The 14,729-nt window shown below is 47.4% G+C and overlaps 1 pseudogene; it reads left to right on the top strand.

Moving 5' to 3' along the window:
* Nucleotides 1–14,729, top strand: part of LOC112072329 (delta-type opioid receptor-like) — a 24,106-nt pseudogene that overhangs the window by 6,536 nt on the left and 2,841 nt on the right.

Here is a 14,729-nt window from a genome sequence, read left to right as displayed (position 1 = left end):
GACAAGGAGGACTGGTGAAAGAGGAGAATCAAGGCTGACAGACGACTGGTGAAGAACAGAATCAGGGCTGACACAGAGGACTGGTAAGAGCAGAATCAGGGCTGACAGAGGACTGGTGAAGAACAGAATCAGGGCTGACACAGAGGACTGAAAGAGCAGAATCAGGGCTGACACGGAGGACTTGTAAAGAGCAGAATCAGGCTGACAGATGACTGGTGAAGAACAGAATCAGGGCTGACACGGAGGACTGGTAAAGAGCAGAATCAGGGCTGACACGGAGGACTGGTAAAGAGCAGAATCAGGGCTGACAAGGAGGACTGGTGAATGCGGAATCATGGCTGACAGATGAGGACTGTCAGACCTGAGCAGAATCAACAACCTCTGCATCATCAGAACAGTTGCTTTGTGAGAAGGTGTCAGTGTGAAGTGCACAGTTAGCCGTTGTTATGTAAATCTAAGCTGAAAAGTACCAGTGCCCTGGCTTTGGCCCCAAGCAGGTTCACCAGAGTCAACAGCCCAGTGAGGCACGGGTGCTGGCTCCTGTATATGGAAAGGAAAAACTCTGATCCTTTTGGGTGAAACACTGYGGTATTGCGTCACAACATAGCCTATTATCTAAAAAGTTAACTTCAAACACATTTTTGCTAATATAAGCTGTTTAGCTGGTTAAACAAAGGTTCAAGATGGCATCGATAGAGATTGCCGCCRTATTCATGGCTCCTAAGCAACTTTGCAGTATTTAGGTTTTTGTTTTTTCTCACCTTATAGCTCAGAATTTCCTTTGCATTATTACATACAGCTGGAAATAACGTCTGGATATTAGAGCGGCGGTAACTCACCAGCATTCCGACCAGAAATACAACTTGAATTGGACCCTTTGTTCGTACCCCTAAAGGCAATTCCACTTATCCCYGAGCCCGCTCCAAGACGCCTTTGGCGGAAAAGAGGTATTTGGAATAGACTCTTAGTCTGACTGAGGAGGCGTGCATACCASCCACCGCATCCGAGTATATTACTCGCTAATGTTCAGTCCCTGGACAATAACGTAGATGAGCTCAGATTGAGGATTACAGAGAGACATCAGGGACTGTAACATACTCTGTTATACTGTCCCCGTCCATACAGACAGCTGGGTTCTTAGTACATCTCGCAGACAGGAATAAAGAACTCTCCGGGAATAAGAAAGGCAGAGGTGTATGTTTCATGATAAACTACTCCATGGTGTGATTGCGATAATGCACAGGAACACCTAGAATACCTCAAAATCAAATGCGGGACGCATTACCTCCCGAGAGAATTATCTTCTGTCATCGTCACAGCCCTGTATATTCCCCCTCAAGCCAATTGGAAACCACATATCCCGGGGCCGCATTTTATTGTAGCTGGGGGATTTTAACAAAGAAAATCGGAGGAAAATGCTTTAGAAGTTTTATCAACACATCYCCTGTACCACTCTCACTTCAAAAACTCTCAACCATTGTTACTCTCCCTTCTGGGACGGCTACAAGGCCCTCCTCCACCCTCCATTCAGGTGAATCAGATTACGCCTCCATCCTGCTCCTCCCTTCCTATAGGCAGAAACTCAAACAGGAAGTACCCGTGGTAAGGACTGTTCCATGTTGGTCTGACCAATCGGAATCCATGCTTCAAGATTGTGTTTGATACGCTGTCATGTTTTGTCTTTGATATGTCTTGTCCTGTGCTTCCCTCTGCTGGTCTTATTAGGTTCTTTCCCTCTTTCTCTCTCTCTCTCTCTCTCCCTCTCTCCCTCTCCCGCTCTACTCTCTCTATCGTTCGTTTCCTGCTCCCAGCTGTTTCTCATTTCCTAAGACCTCATTTACTCTTTACACCTGTCCCTATTTGCCCTCTGATTAGAGTCCCTATTTCTCCCTCTGTTCCGCTTCTGTCCTTGTCGGATTCTTGTTTGATGTTTGCTGTTCCTGTGTCTTGTTCGCCCTGTCGTGTTCTTTGCCTTCTTCAGATGCTGCGTGTGAGCAGGTGTCTATGACAGCTACGGCCAGTGCCTTCCTGAAGCGACCTGCAGTCTGTGGTCGCGTCTCCAGTCGTTCCTCTCTATTGACGAGAGGATTTCAGTTTCCTGTTTTGGATTACCATTGATAATATCCAGGAGAATCATTTTTTGTTTAATACTGGAATAAAGACTCTGTTACTATTACGTGCGCTTTTGGGTCTCATTCACCAGCATAACAGAAGAATCCGACCAAGATGGACCCAGCGACTATGGATTCTCTCAACACTGCCGTCGAGTTCCAGGGAGCAATGCTCGGCAGACACGAGCAGGAATTGTTTGCTGCTCGTCATGCCGTTGAGACCCTGGCCGCTCAGGTCTCGATCTCTCTGGACAGTTTTCAGAGTTCTTCGTCTCGTGCCACCAGCTACTTCCTGGTCTTCCGAGTCTCCGGAACCTAGGGTTAATAACCACCATGTTACTCTGGGCAGCCACTGAGTGTCGCTCTTTTTCTCACCCAGTGTGATATTGTGTTCTCTCTCCAGCCCAACACGTACTCTAGTGAGAGAGCTCGGATCGCTTACGTCATATCACTCCTTACTGGTCGGGCTCGGGAGTGGGGCACAGCTATCTGGGAGGCAAGGGCTGAGTGTTCTAACGATTATCAGAACTTTAAAGAGGAGATGATACGGGTTTTTGATCGTTCAGTTTTTGGGAAGGAGGCTTCCAGGGCCCTGGCTTCCCTATGTCAAGGTGATCGATCCATAACGGATTACTCTATAGAGTTTCGCACTCTTGCTGCATCCAGTGACTGGAACGAGCCGGCGTTGCTCGCTCGTTTTCTGGAGGGACTCCACGCTGAGGTTAAGGATGAGATTCTTCCTGGGAGGTTCCTTCCAGCGTGGACTCTTTGATTTGCACTCGCCATCCGCATAGAACGACGGGTAGATCTTCGTCACCGAGCTCGTGGAGGAGAGCCGCGTTAACGGTGTTCCCCTCTCCGCATCTCAACCATCTCCTCCCACCGGCTCAGAGACTGAGCCCATGCAGCTGGGAGGTATTCGCATCTCGACTAAGGAGAGGGAACGGAGAATCACCAACCGCCTTTGCCTCTATTGCGGTTCTGCTGGACATTTTGTCATGTCATGTCCAGTAAAAGCAGAGCTCATCAGTAAGCGGAGGGCTACTGGTGAGCGTACTACTCAGGTTCTCCATCAAGATCCTGTACTACTTGTCGGTCCATCTACGCTGGACCGGTTCGGCTGCTTCCTGCAGTCCCTTGATAGACTCTGGGGCTGAGGGTTGTTTTATGGACGAAGCATGGGCTCGGAAACATGACATTCCTCTCAGACAGTTAGGGAAGCCACGCCATGTTCGCCTTAGATGGTAGTCTTCTCCCCAGTATCAGATGTGAGACACTACTTTAACCCTCACAGTATCTGGTAACCACAGTGAGACCATTTCCTTTTTGATTTTCTGTTCACTTTTACACTGTTGTTTTGGTCATCCTGGCTAGTATGTCATAATCCTTCTATTATTGGTCTAGTAATTCTATCCTATCCTGGAACGTTTCTTGTCATGTGAAGTGTTTAATGTCTGCTATCCTCCTGTGTCTTCTGTCCCTCTACTCAGGAGGACCTGGTATTTGACAGGAGTGCCGGAAGGAATATCATCATCTGCGCACGGTCTTCAGTCGGTCCAGAGCCAGCTCCCCTTCCTCCTCACCGGTCGTATGATTGTTGTATTGATCTCCTTCCGGGGACCACTCCCCCTCGGGTAGACTATACTCTCTGTCGGCTCCCGAACGTAAGGCTCTCGAGGATTATCTGTCTGTTTCCTCTGACGCCGGTACCGTGGTGCCTTCTTCCTCTCCCGCCGGAGCGGGATTTTTCTTTGTTAAGAAGAAGGACGGTACTCTCGCGCCTGCGTGGATTATCGAGGGCTGAATGACATAACGGTTAAGAATCGTTATCCGCTTCCCTTATGTGTCAGCCTTCGAGATTTTGCAGGGAGCCAGGTGCTTTACTAAGTTGGACCTTCGTAACGCTTACCATCTCGTACGCATCAGAGAGGGGGACGAGTGGAAAACGGCGTTTAACACTCCGTTAGGCATTTTGAATACCGGGTTCTGCCGTTCGGTTCGCTAATGCTCCAGCTGTCTTTCAGGCATTAGTTAATGTGTACTGAGAGACATGCTGAACATTTTTTTTTCGTTTACCTTGACGATATCCTGATTTTTTCACCGTCACTCGAGATTCATGTTCAGCACGTTCGACGTGTACTCCAGCGCCTTTTAGAGAATTGTCTCTACGTGAAGGCTGAGAAGTGCGCCTTTCATGTCTCCTCTGTCACATTTCTCGGTTCTGTTATTTCCGCTGAAGGCATTCAGATGGATCCCGCTAAGGTCCAGGCTGTCAGCGATTGGCCCGTCCTAAGTCACGTGTCGAGTTGCAGCGCTTTCTCGGTTTCGCTAATTTCTATCGGCGTTTCATTCGTAATTTCGGTCAAGTGGCTGCCCCTCTCACAGCTCTGACTTCTGTCAAGACTTGCTTTAAGTGGTCCGGTTCGCCCAGGGAGCTTTTGATCTCCTCAAGAAGCGTTTTACATCCGCCCCTATCCTTGTTACTCCTGACGTCACTAAACAATTCATTGTCGAGGTTGACGCTTCAGAGGTGGGCGTGGGAGCCATTCTGTCTCAGCGCTTCCACTCTGACGATAAGGTCCATCCTTGCGCTTACTTTTCTCATCGCCTGTCGCCATCGGAGCGCAACTATGATGTGGGTAACCGCGAACTGCTCGCCATCCGCTTAGCCATAGGCGAATGGCGACAGTGGTTGGAGGGGGCGACCGTCCCTTTTGTCGTTTGGACTGACCATAAGAACCTTGAGTACATCCGTTCTGCCAAACGACTTAATGCACGTCAAGCTCGTTGGGCGTTGTTTTTCGCTCGTTTCGAGTTCGTGATTTCCTATGCCCGGGAAATAAGAACACCAAGCCTGATGCCTTATCCCGTCTCTTTAGTTCTTCTGTGGCTTCTACCGACCCGAGGGGATTCTCCCTGAAGGGCGTGTTGTCGGGTTGACTGTCTGGGGATTGAGAGACAGGTAAAGCAAGCACTCACTCACACTGCGTCGCCGCGCGCTTGTCCTAGTAACCTTCTGTTCGTTCCTGTCTCTACTCGTCTGGCTGTTCTTCAGTGGGCTCACTCTGCAAGTTAGCTGGCCACCCCGGCGTTCGGGGTACGCTTGCTTCTATTCGCCAGCGTTTTTGGTGGCCTACTCAGGAGCGGGACACGCGTCGTTTCGTGGCTGCTTGTTCGGACTGCGCGCAGACTAAGTCAGGTAACTCTCCTCCTGCCGGTCGTCTCAGACCGCTTCCCATTCCTTCTCGACCATGGTCTCACATCGCCTTAGACTTTATTACCGGTCTGCTCTCGTCTGCGGGGAAGACTGTGATTCTTACGGTTATCGATAGGTTCTCTAAGGCGGCACATTTCATTCCCCGCTAAGCTTCCTTCCGCTAAGGAGACGGCACAAATCATCATTGAGAATGTGTTCAGAATTCATGGCCTCCCGTTAGACGCCGTTTCAGACAGAGGTCCGCAATTTACGTCACAGTTTTGGAGGGAGTTCTGTCGTTTGATTGGTGCTTCCGTCAGTCTCTCTTCGGGTTTCATCCCCAGTCTAACGGTCAAGCAGAAAGGGCCAATCAGTCGATTGGTCGCATATTACGCAGCCTTTCGTTTCGAAACCCTGCGTCTTGGGCAGAACAGCTCCCCTGGGCTGAGTACGCTCACAACTCGCTTCCTTCGTCTGCTACCGGTCTATCTCCGTTTCAGAGTAGTCTTGGGTACCAGCCTCCTCTGTTCTCGTCCCAGCTCGCCGAGTCCAGCGTTTCTCCGCTCAGGCTTTTGTCCAACGTTGTGAGCGCACCTGGAGGAGGTCAGGTCTGCACTTTGCCGTTACAGGGCGCAGACTGTGAGAGCCGCCAATAAACGTAGGATTAAGAGTCCTAGGTATTGTCGCGGTCAGAGAGTGTGGCTTTCCACTCGTAACCTTCCCCTTACGACAGCTTCTCGCAAGTTGACTCCGCGGTTCATTGGTCCGTTCCGTGTCTCTCAGGTCGTCAATCCTGTCGCTGTGCGACTGCTTCTTCCGCAACATCTTCATCGCGTCCACCCTGTCTTCCATGTCTCTTGTGTCAAGCCTTTTCTTCGCGCCCCGTTCGTCTTCCCTCCCCCCCCCCGTCCTTGTCGAGGGCGCTCTATTTACAAGGTACGGAAGATCATGGACATGCGTTCTCGGGACGTGGTCACCAGTACTTAGTGGATTGGGAGGGTTACGGTCCTGAGGAGAGGAGTTGGGTTCCATCTCGGACGTGCTGGACCGTTCGTTGATTGATGATTTCCTTCGTTGCCGCCAGGGTTCCTCCTCGAGTGCGCCAGGAGGCGCTCGGTGAGTGGGGGGTACTGTCATGTTTTGTCTTGATCATGTCTTGTCCCTGTGCTTCCTCTTGCTGGTCTTATTAGGTTCTTTCCCTCTTCTCTCTCTCTCTCTCCTCCTCCCTCTCTCCCTCTCCGCTCTCTCTCTCTATCGTTCCGTTCCTGCTCCCAGCTGTTTCTCATTCTCCTAACGACCTCATTTACTCTTTCACACCTGTCCCCTATTTTGCCCTCTGATTAGAGTCCCTATTTCTCCCTCTGTTTTCCGCTTCTGTCCTTGTCGGATTCTTGTTTGATGTTTGCTGTTCCTGTGTCCTTGTTCCGCCCTGTCGTGTTCTTTGCCTTCTTCAGATGCTGCGTGTGAGCAGGTGTCTATGACAGCTACGGCCAGTGCCTTCCTGAAGCGACCTGCAGTCTGTGGTCGCGTCTCCAGTCGTTCCTCTCTATTGACGAGAGGATTTCAGTTTCCTGTTTTGGATTTACCATTGATAATATCCAGGAGAATCATTATTTGTTTAATACTGGAATAAAGACTCTGTTACTATTACGTCGCTTTTGGGTCCTCATTCACCAGCATAACACACGCGGACTGGAATATGCTCCGGGTAGCCTCTGAGAATAACATTTAAGTTGACACTGACACGGTGACTGAGTTCATCAGTGTACAGGGGATGTTGTTGCCACTGTGACTATTAAAGCCTACAAAACCAAAAACTGTGGATAGATGGCAGCATTCGTGCAAAACAGTGTAGTTATGCCCTCCATAAGGCAATCAAACAAGCAAAATGTCAGTACAGAGACGAAGTGGAGTTGCAATTCAATGGCTCAGACACGAAACGTATGTGGCAGGTACTCCAGAGAATGACAAATTATAAAGGGAAACCAGCCACATCGCAGACACAGATGTCTTGCTCCCGGCCCGGGAAACACAGTGACACAACGCAAGCCACTGCTGCTCCCAAGGACTGTGGGCTCTCGTTCTCCGTGGCCGACGTGAGAAAGCATTTAACATGTTATCCCTGGCAAGGCTGCCGGCCCAGACGGCATCCCAGACGGCATCCCTAGCCACGTCCTTGGAGCATGGCAGACCAGCTGGCTGGAGTGTTTACAACATATTCAATCTCTCTATATCCCAGTCTATTGTCCCTCATGCTTCAAGAGTCAACCATTGTTCCTGTACCCAGGAAAGTGAAGGTAACTGAACTAAATGACTATCGCCCAGTAGCACTCACTTCTGTCATCATGAAGTGCTTTGTGAGACTAGTCAATGATCATGTCACCTCAACACTACCCGACACCCTAGACCTACTGCAATTTGCATACCTCAATAGATCTAAGGATGACACAATCACCATCGGACTGCACACTGCCCTATCCCATCTGGACAAGAGGAATACCTATGTCAGAATGCTGTTCATTGACTACAGCTCAGCAGTCAACACCATAGTACCCTCCAAACTCATCATTAAGCTTGGGGCACTGGGTCTGAACCCCAACCTGTGCAACTGGGTCCTGGACTTGTTGATAGGCCGTCCCCAGGTGGTAAAGGTAGGCAACAACACCTCCACTACGCTCCCCCCACAAGGGTACATACTCAACCCCCTTCTCTACTCCCTGTTCACCATGACTGCATTGCTACGCATGTCTACAACTCAATCATCCAGTTTGCAGATGACACAACAATGGCCTGATTACCAACAACGATGAGCCAGACTACAGAGAGGTGGTGAGGGCCCTGTCGGACTGGTGCCAGGAAAATAATCTCTCCCTCAACATCAACAAAATGAAGGAGCTGATTATGGACTTCAGGAGACAGAGGGAGTACAACCCCATCCACATCGACGGGACCGCTGTGGAGAATGTGAAAAGCTTAAAGTTCCTCCATACACATCACTGACAATCTGAAATGGTCCAGCCACACAGATAATGTGGTGAAGAAGGTGCAACCTCTTTAACCTCAGGAGGCTGAAGAAATTTGGCTTGACTCATAAGACCCTCACAAACTTTTACAGATGCACGATTGAGAGCATCCTGTCGGGCTGTATCACCACCTGGTACGCCAACTGCACCGTCCGCAACCGCAAGGCACGCCAGAGGTTAGTGCGGTCTGCCCAACGCATCACCAGCGGTACACTACCTGCCCTCCAGGACATCTACAGCAGCCCGGTGTCATAGGAAGGCCAAGAAGTTCTCTCCAGTGAGTGAGGCTGGTCGCCTATTAGCAGATGCTTTTTTAAAGCCTATGTCAGACACTCCAGTGAGTATAATGAGCTCCAATTAGTGTAATTTGCTCAAAATTAGAAGTTGAGAAATAATGTGCATTTGAAATCATTAGAAATAAGATATTCTCCTCTTTTCTGTAGGTATGTAATTAATGTGTTCTGTTGTTGCTAGCGATATTCCTAAAAAACACAAATATTTTTTCCACTTTTTTATTTTATTCAAATTTTCGCAGACCCCTGCAGGTTGAATGCCCACTATTACAGTCCTATTATATCTGTCTGACCAGGTATACCACTAATAAAGTCCTAATTATCTCTGTCTGGACCAGGTATACCACTAATACAATCCTAGTATATCTGTCTGGTCAGGTATACCACTAATAAAGTCCTATTATCTCTGTCTGACCAGGTATACCACCAATAAAGTCCACTATATCTGTCTGACCCGGTATACCACTAATAAAGTCCTATTATCTCTGTCTGACCAGGTATAACGTAAACTCACCCCATTCCGTACAAATGTGCGCAACTGCAACATTCAAACGAGGCTACAAAGAAAACTAATGGGACTGTAGCGACTGTGTTGACTTCAAAATCTGGGGTGTGAACTACGTTTCTATTCAAGCGTTGATCGACATGGTAATGGCTCTATAGTATTGGAGAAAAGTTGAAAAAACGGACCCTCCGTTACATTGTGGCGTGTCATGTCGTAACGTACAGCACGCATAAAGCAACTATTTCTGTCTTACAATCTCTCTCCACCAGGTGTAGCACTTCTCTCATCCTTTAAAAACAAGAAATGGACAGTGACGGGGGTAAGGGGGGGATACCTAGTCATTTATTACGTCATCATTGCATGCGATCATCATTCTCAAAGCCGCTGTTTATTTCTAAGATCACTTTAGCACCGCTTTAAAAACCCGATTCAAATTCGACACAAACCTTCAAATATGTATATAATGACACATTATATAAACTCTTTATAGTGTTTTATTTACATTTTAGAGGCGATAAGGTGATAAGTTGGACAGATCGAGTGAAAAAAAGCAATTTTCCCACACGACATCTGTCCTTCTCACTATCACGCATTAGTTTCGCTTCACCACCCGCCATTTTTAAAAAGACCCGACGGGGCTCATTGCCTGCTTGAATTATGCAGAAACGGGCAGCGTTTAGGTCATGTAATCGATTCTGTTGGAAAGGGGAGAAATTGTACTTTACAATGGTATTGACATTACAGTTGATCTGGAAGTGTTACGTTTTTGTTACGTTTTTGCAGCGCTAAAATAAGGGCAATTGTACGGACCAAGGCGATGTACGAGTTTACGTTACCACTAATAAAGTAATATTATCTCTTGCTGACCAGGTATACCACTAACACAGTCATATTATCTCTGTCTGACCAGGTATACCACTAATAAAGTCCTATTATCTCTGTCTGACCAGGTATACCACTAATAAAGTCCTGTTATATCTGTCTGACCAGGTACACTAAGATGAATACGGCCACCAACATCTACATCTTTAATCTGGCTGTAGGCGACGCCCTTGTGACCACCACAATGCCTTTCCAGAGTACTGACTACCTGATCAACTCCTGGCCCTTCGGAGAGGTAACCCTAACCCCTAACCCCTAACCCCTAACCCCTAACCCCTAACCCTTCCAGAGTACTGACTACCTGCTCAACTCCTGGCCCTCCGGAGAGGTAACCCTAACTGAGCCCACATCCCCACTCAACCTTCCAGAGTACTGATCGTACCTGCTCAACTCCTGGCCCTTCGGAGAGGTAACCACTAACCCCTAACCCTAACCCTTCCAGAGTACTGACTACCTGCTCAACTCCTGGCCCTCCGAGAGGTAACCCTAACCCCTAACCCCTAACCCTTCCAGAGTACTGACATACTTGCTCCTCGGAGAGGTGGAAGATTACTGTTCCTCAACAGCATAATGTGTGGTAGATGACCTAATCTGTCTTGTCCTGTCGGTGAGCTGATTTGAAATGGCATTAAGCACATTTCTTATGAAAATAAGGATCCTCTCCTCCAGGTGGTGTGTAAGGTGTTCATCGGTATGATTACTACAACATGTTCACCAGTATCTTCACTCTGACCATGATGTCAGTGGATTCGATATGTAGCTGTGGTTGTCACCGGTCAAGGCTCTGGACTTTAGAACTCCCGTGAAAGCGAAGATCATCAACGTTCTCATCTGGGTTCATCCTCGCTGCCGCGCATCCCTGCTCTGTGCTGGGCAGCACACAGAACAACAACGGTACACACACCCACTCACACACTGCACGGACACACATGCGTGAGCACACACACACACACAGTCAAATTGATTACTCTATGATCCGGTCAGTGTGGTATGGTTAGGATTTAGGGGTCGATGTGGGATTATGTCTGTCGAGGAGTAGAGGCTTTGTATGAGAAGTAAAAGTGCATTATGGGTTATTTGAGTTTCAGGGAGACAAATACATATAATGGAACCTGTTCACCTCAGCCGCTGAAAGCTTGCTGATTGCCTCAGTAAGCTGTATAAGCTTTCTAATGGTTTATCTGCACTCTGGAACCACGGCAGGACAGACAGAATCGGATAATATAATCATAAAGTACATGGACTTGTATAGCAGCTCTTTTCAACGACAGTTATAATATAACATGATACTTGGTCCGGTGTGGCTCAGTTGGTAGAGCATGGCGCTTGCAACGCGCGTGGGTTTCATTCCCCACGGGGGGACCAGGATGAAATGATGACATCTCCATAGTAGTCGCTCTGGATAGAGCGTAGCGTCATGACTTAAATGTAAATGTACTTACAGTTAAAGTCAGAAGTTTACATACACCTTAGCCAAATACATTTAAAACAGTTTTTCACAATTCCTGACATTTAATCCTAGTAAAAATTCCCTGTCTTAGTCAGTTAGGATCACCACTTTATTTAAGAATGTGAAATGTCAGAATATATGTAGAGAGAATGATTTTTTCAGCTTTTATTTCTTTCATCACATTCCCAGAAGGTCAGAAGTTTACATACACTCAATAGTATTTGTTAGCATTGCCTTTAAATTCATTAACTTGGGTCAAACCTTTCAGGTAGCCTGCCACAAGCTTCCACAAAAAATGGGGAATTTTGTCCCATTTCTCCTGACAGAGCTGGTGTAACTGAGTCAGGTTTGTAGGCCTCCTTGCATACACATGCTTTTTAAGTTCTGCCCAACATTTTCTATAGGCTTTGTGATGGCCACTCCAATACCTTGACTTTGTTTGTCTTGAAGCCATTTGCCACAACTTTGGAGTATGCTTGGGGTCATTGTCCATTTGGAAGACCCATTTGCCACCAAGCTTTAACTTCCTGACTGATGTCTTGAGATGTTGCTTTAACAATCCACATAATTTTCCTTCCTCATGATCTATTCCTTGATCTATTCTCTATTCTGTGAAACTAACAAACTATCATGGTCCAAACACACCAAGACAGTTGTGAAGAGGACACAACAAAAGCCTATTCCCCCTCAGGAGGACTGAAAAGATTTGGCATGGGCTCAAGATCCCTCAAAAGTTATATACGACTGCACCATCGAGAGCATCCTGACTGGTTGCATCACTGCCTGATATGGCAACAGCTCGGCCTCCGACCACAAGGCACTACAGAGGGTATGTGGTACGGCCTAGTACATCACTGGGCCAAAGTTTCCTGCCATTCAGGACCTCTATACCAGCGGCGTCAGAGAAAGGCCCTAAAAATGGTCAAAGATTCCAGCCGCCCCAGTCATAGATTGTTCTCTGCTAAAGCACAGAAAGCGGTACCGGAGCGCCATGTCTAGGTCCAAAAGGCGTAACAGCTTCTACCCCCAAGCCATAAGACTCCTGAACAGCTAATCAAATGGCTACCCAGACTATCTGCATTGCCCCCCCCCCCCCCCCTCTTTTACGCTGCTGCTATTATCTATGCATAGTCACTTTAATAACTCTACTACATGTACATATTACCTCAATTACCTCGACGTACCAGTACACCCGCACATGACTCTGTACCGGTACCCCCTGTATATAGTTCTCGCTATTGTTATTTTACTACTTATCATGAATATTTTGTTACTTTATTTTTTATTATCAATTTTTTACTTAACACTTATTTTTTCTAAAACTGCATTGTTGGTTAAAGGCTTGTAAGTAAGCATTTCACTGAAAGGTCTACACATGTTGTATTCGGTGCATGTGACAAATACAATTCGATTTATTTGGACCTGGGGATACGTGGTGGCACGGAGTGAGGGTGTGGGTTGATAGGTAAGAAGAAGTTTCTGAGATGTAAGGGGGGGGGGGGGGCAAGGTGGTGAACGGCTTTGATAGGGCAGAAGGAGGATCTTGTAATCAATGCGTTGGGAGACAGGGGAGTTCATGGAGGACGGGGGTGATGTCAAATCAAATCAAATTTCATTTGTCACATGCACGTGATTAGCAGATGTTATTGCGGGTGTAGCGAAATGCTTGTGCTTCTAGCTCTGACAGTGCAGTAACATCTAACAAGTAATATCTAACAAATTACACAACATATACCCAATACACACAAATCTAAGTAGGAATGAATTAAGACTATATACATATGGACGAGCGATATCAGAGCGGAACGGACTAGGATACCGTAGACTAGTATGGAATACAGTATATACATATGAGATGAGTAATGCCAGATATGTAAACATTATTAAAGTGACTAAGATATCGTAGAATCGTATAGAATACAGTAAATACATATGAGATGAGTAATGCAAGATATGTAAACATTATTAAAGTGACTAGTGTTCCATTCCTTAAAGTGGCCAGTGATTTCTAGTCTATGCCTGTAGGCATCAGCCTCTAATGTGCTAGTGATGGCTGTTTAACAGTCTGATGGCCTTGAGATAGAAGCTGTTTTTCTAGAGAGAGAGACTGACTGAGACTGATGCACCTGTACTGACCTCGCCTTCTTAGAGGAGACAGCATATTTTAAATAGCTCTGGCGGCAGAAACAAAACAAACTTTTTGTTTTAAATAGCTCTGGCGGCAGAAACAAAACTCTACCTAATAATCTTTCTGGCCTGCCTGTGACATCGGGTGTTGTAGGTGTCCTGGAGGGCGGGTAGTTTGCCCCCGGTAATGCGTTGGGCAGTCCGCCCCACCCTCTGGAGCGCCTTGCGGTTGCAGGCGGTGCAGTTGCCGTACCAGGTGGTGATATAGCCCGACAGGAAGATTTCAATTGTGCACCTGTAAAAGTTTGTGAGGGTTTTAGGTGACAAGCCAAATTTCTTCAGCCTCCTAAGGTTGAAGAGGCTCTGTTGCGCCTTCTTCACCACACTGGCTGTGTTAGTGGTCCATTTCAGTTTGTCAGTGATGTGAGGATCAGGATGAGGATAAGCAGAGTGGAGGTGATGTTTCCTACCTTCACCACCTGGGGGCGGCCCGTCAGGAAGTGGTGCCAGAACTTGGTGTGGGCGAGGTGTTGGGCTTCAGTAATATGAGTTAGGTTGAGGTCAGACAGTGGGAACAGGGAGGAGGTAATATGAGTTAGGTTGAGGTCAGACAGTGGGAACAGGGAGGAGGTAATATGAGTTAGGTTGAGGTCAGACTGTGGGAACAGAGAGAAGGTAAGATGTATAGGTTGAGGTCAGACAGTGGGAACAGGGAGGAGGTAATATGAGTTAGGTTGAGGTCAGACTGTGGGAACAGGGAGGAGTAATATGAGTTAGGTTGAAGTGTCAGACTGTGGGAACAGGGAGGTGGTAAATATGAGTTAGGTTGAGGTCAGCAGTGGGAACAGGGAGGTGTAATATGAGTTAGGTTGAGGTCAGACGTGGGACAGGGAGGAGGTATATGAGTTAGGTTGAGTCAGACAGTGGGAACAGGGAGGAAGGTAATATGAGTTAGGTTGAGGTCAGACAGTGGGAACAGGGAGGGGTAACGTGAGTTAGGTTGAGGTCAGACTGTGGGAACAGGGAGGAGTAATGAGTTAGGTTGAGGTCAGACAGTAGCAGATGAGGTCTAGTAGTGTCCCTTGATGTGAAATTGAAATCAGAGGCCAAGTTTTTGGTTTGATAAGTCCTCTGAAATATTC

This window comes from Salvelinus sp. IW2-2015, unplaced genomic scaffold (genome assembly GCF_002910315.2).
Source record: "Salvelinus sp. IW2-2015 unplaced genomic scaffold, ASM291031v2 Un_scaffold1891, whole genome shotgun sequence".
NCBI classification, from domain to species: Eukaryota; Metazoa; Chordata; class Actinopteri; order Salmoniformes; family Salmonidae; genus Salvelinus; species Salvelinus sp. IW2-2015.
This window is presented reverse-complemented; position numbering and strand designations above follow the sequence as displayed.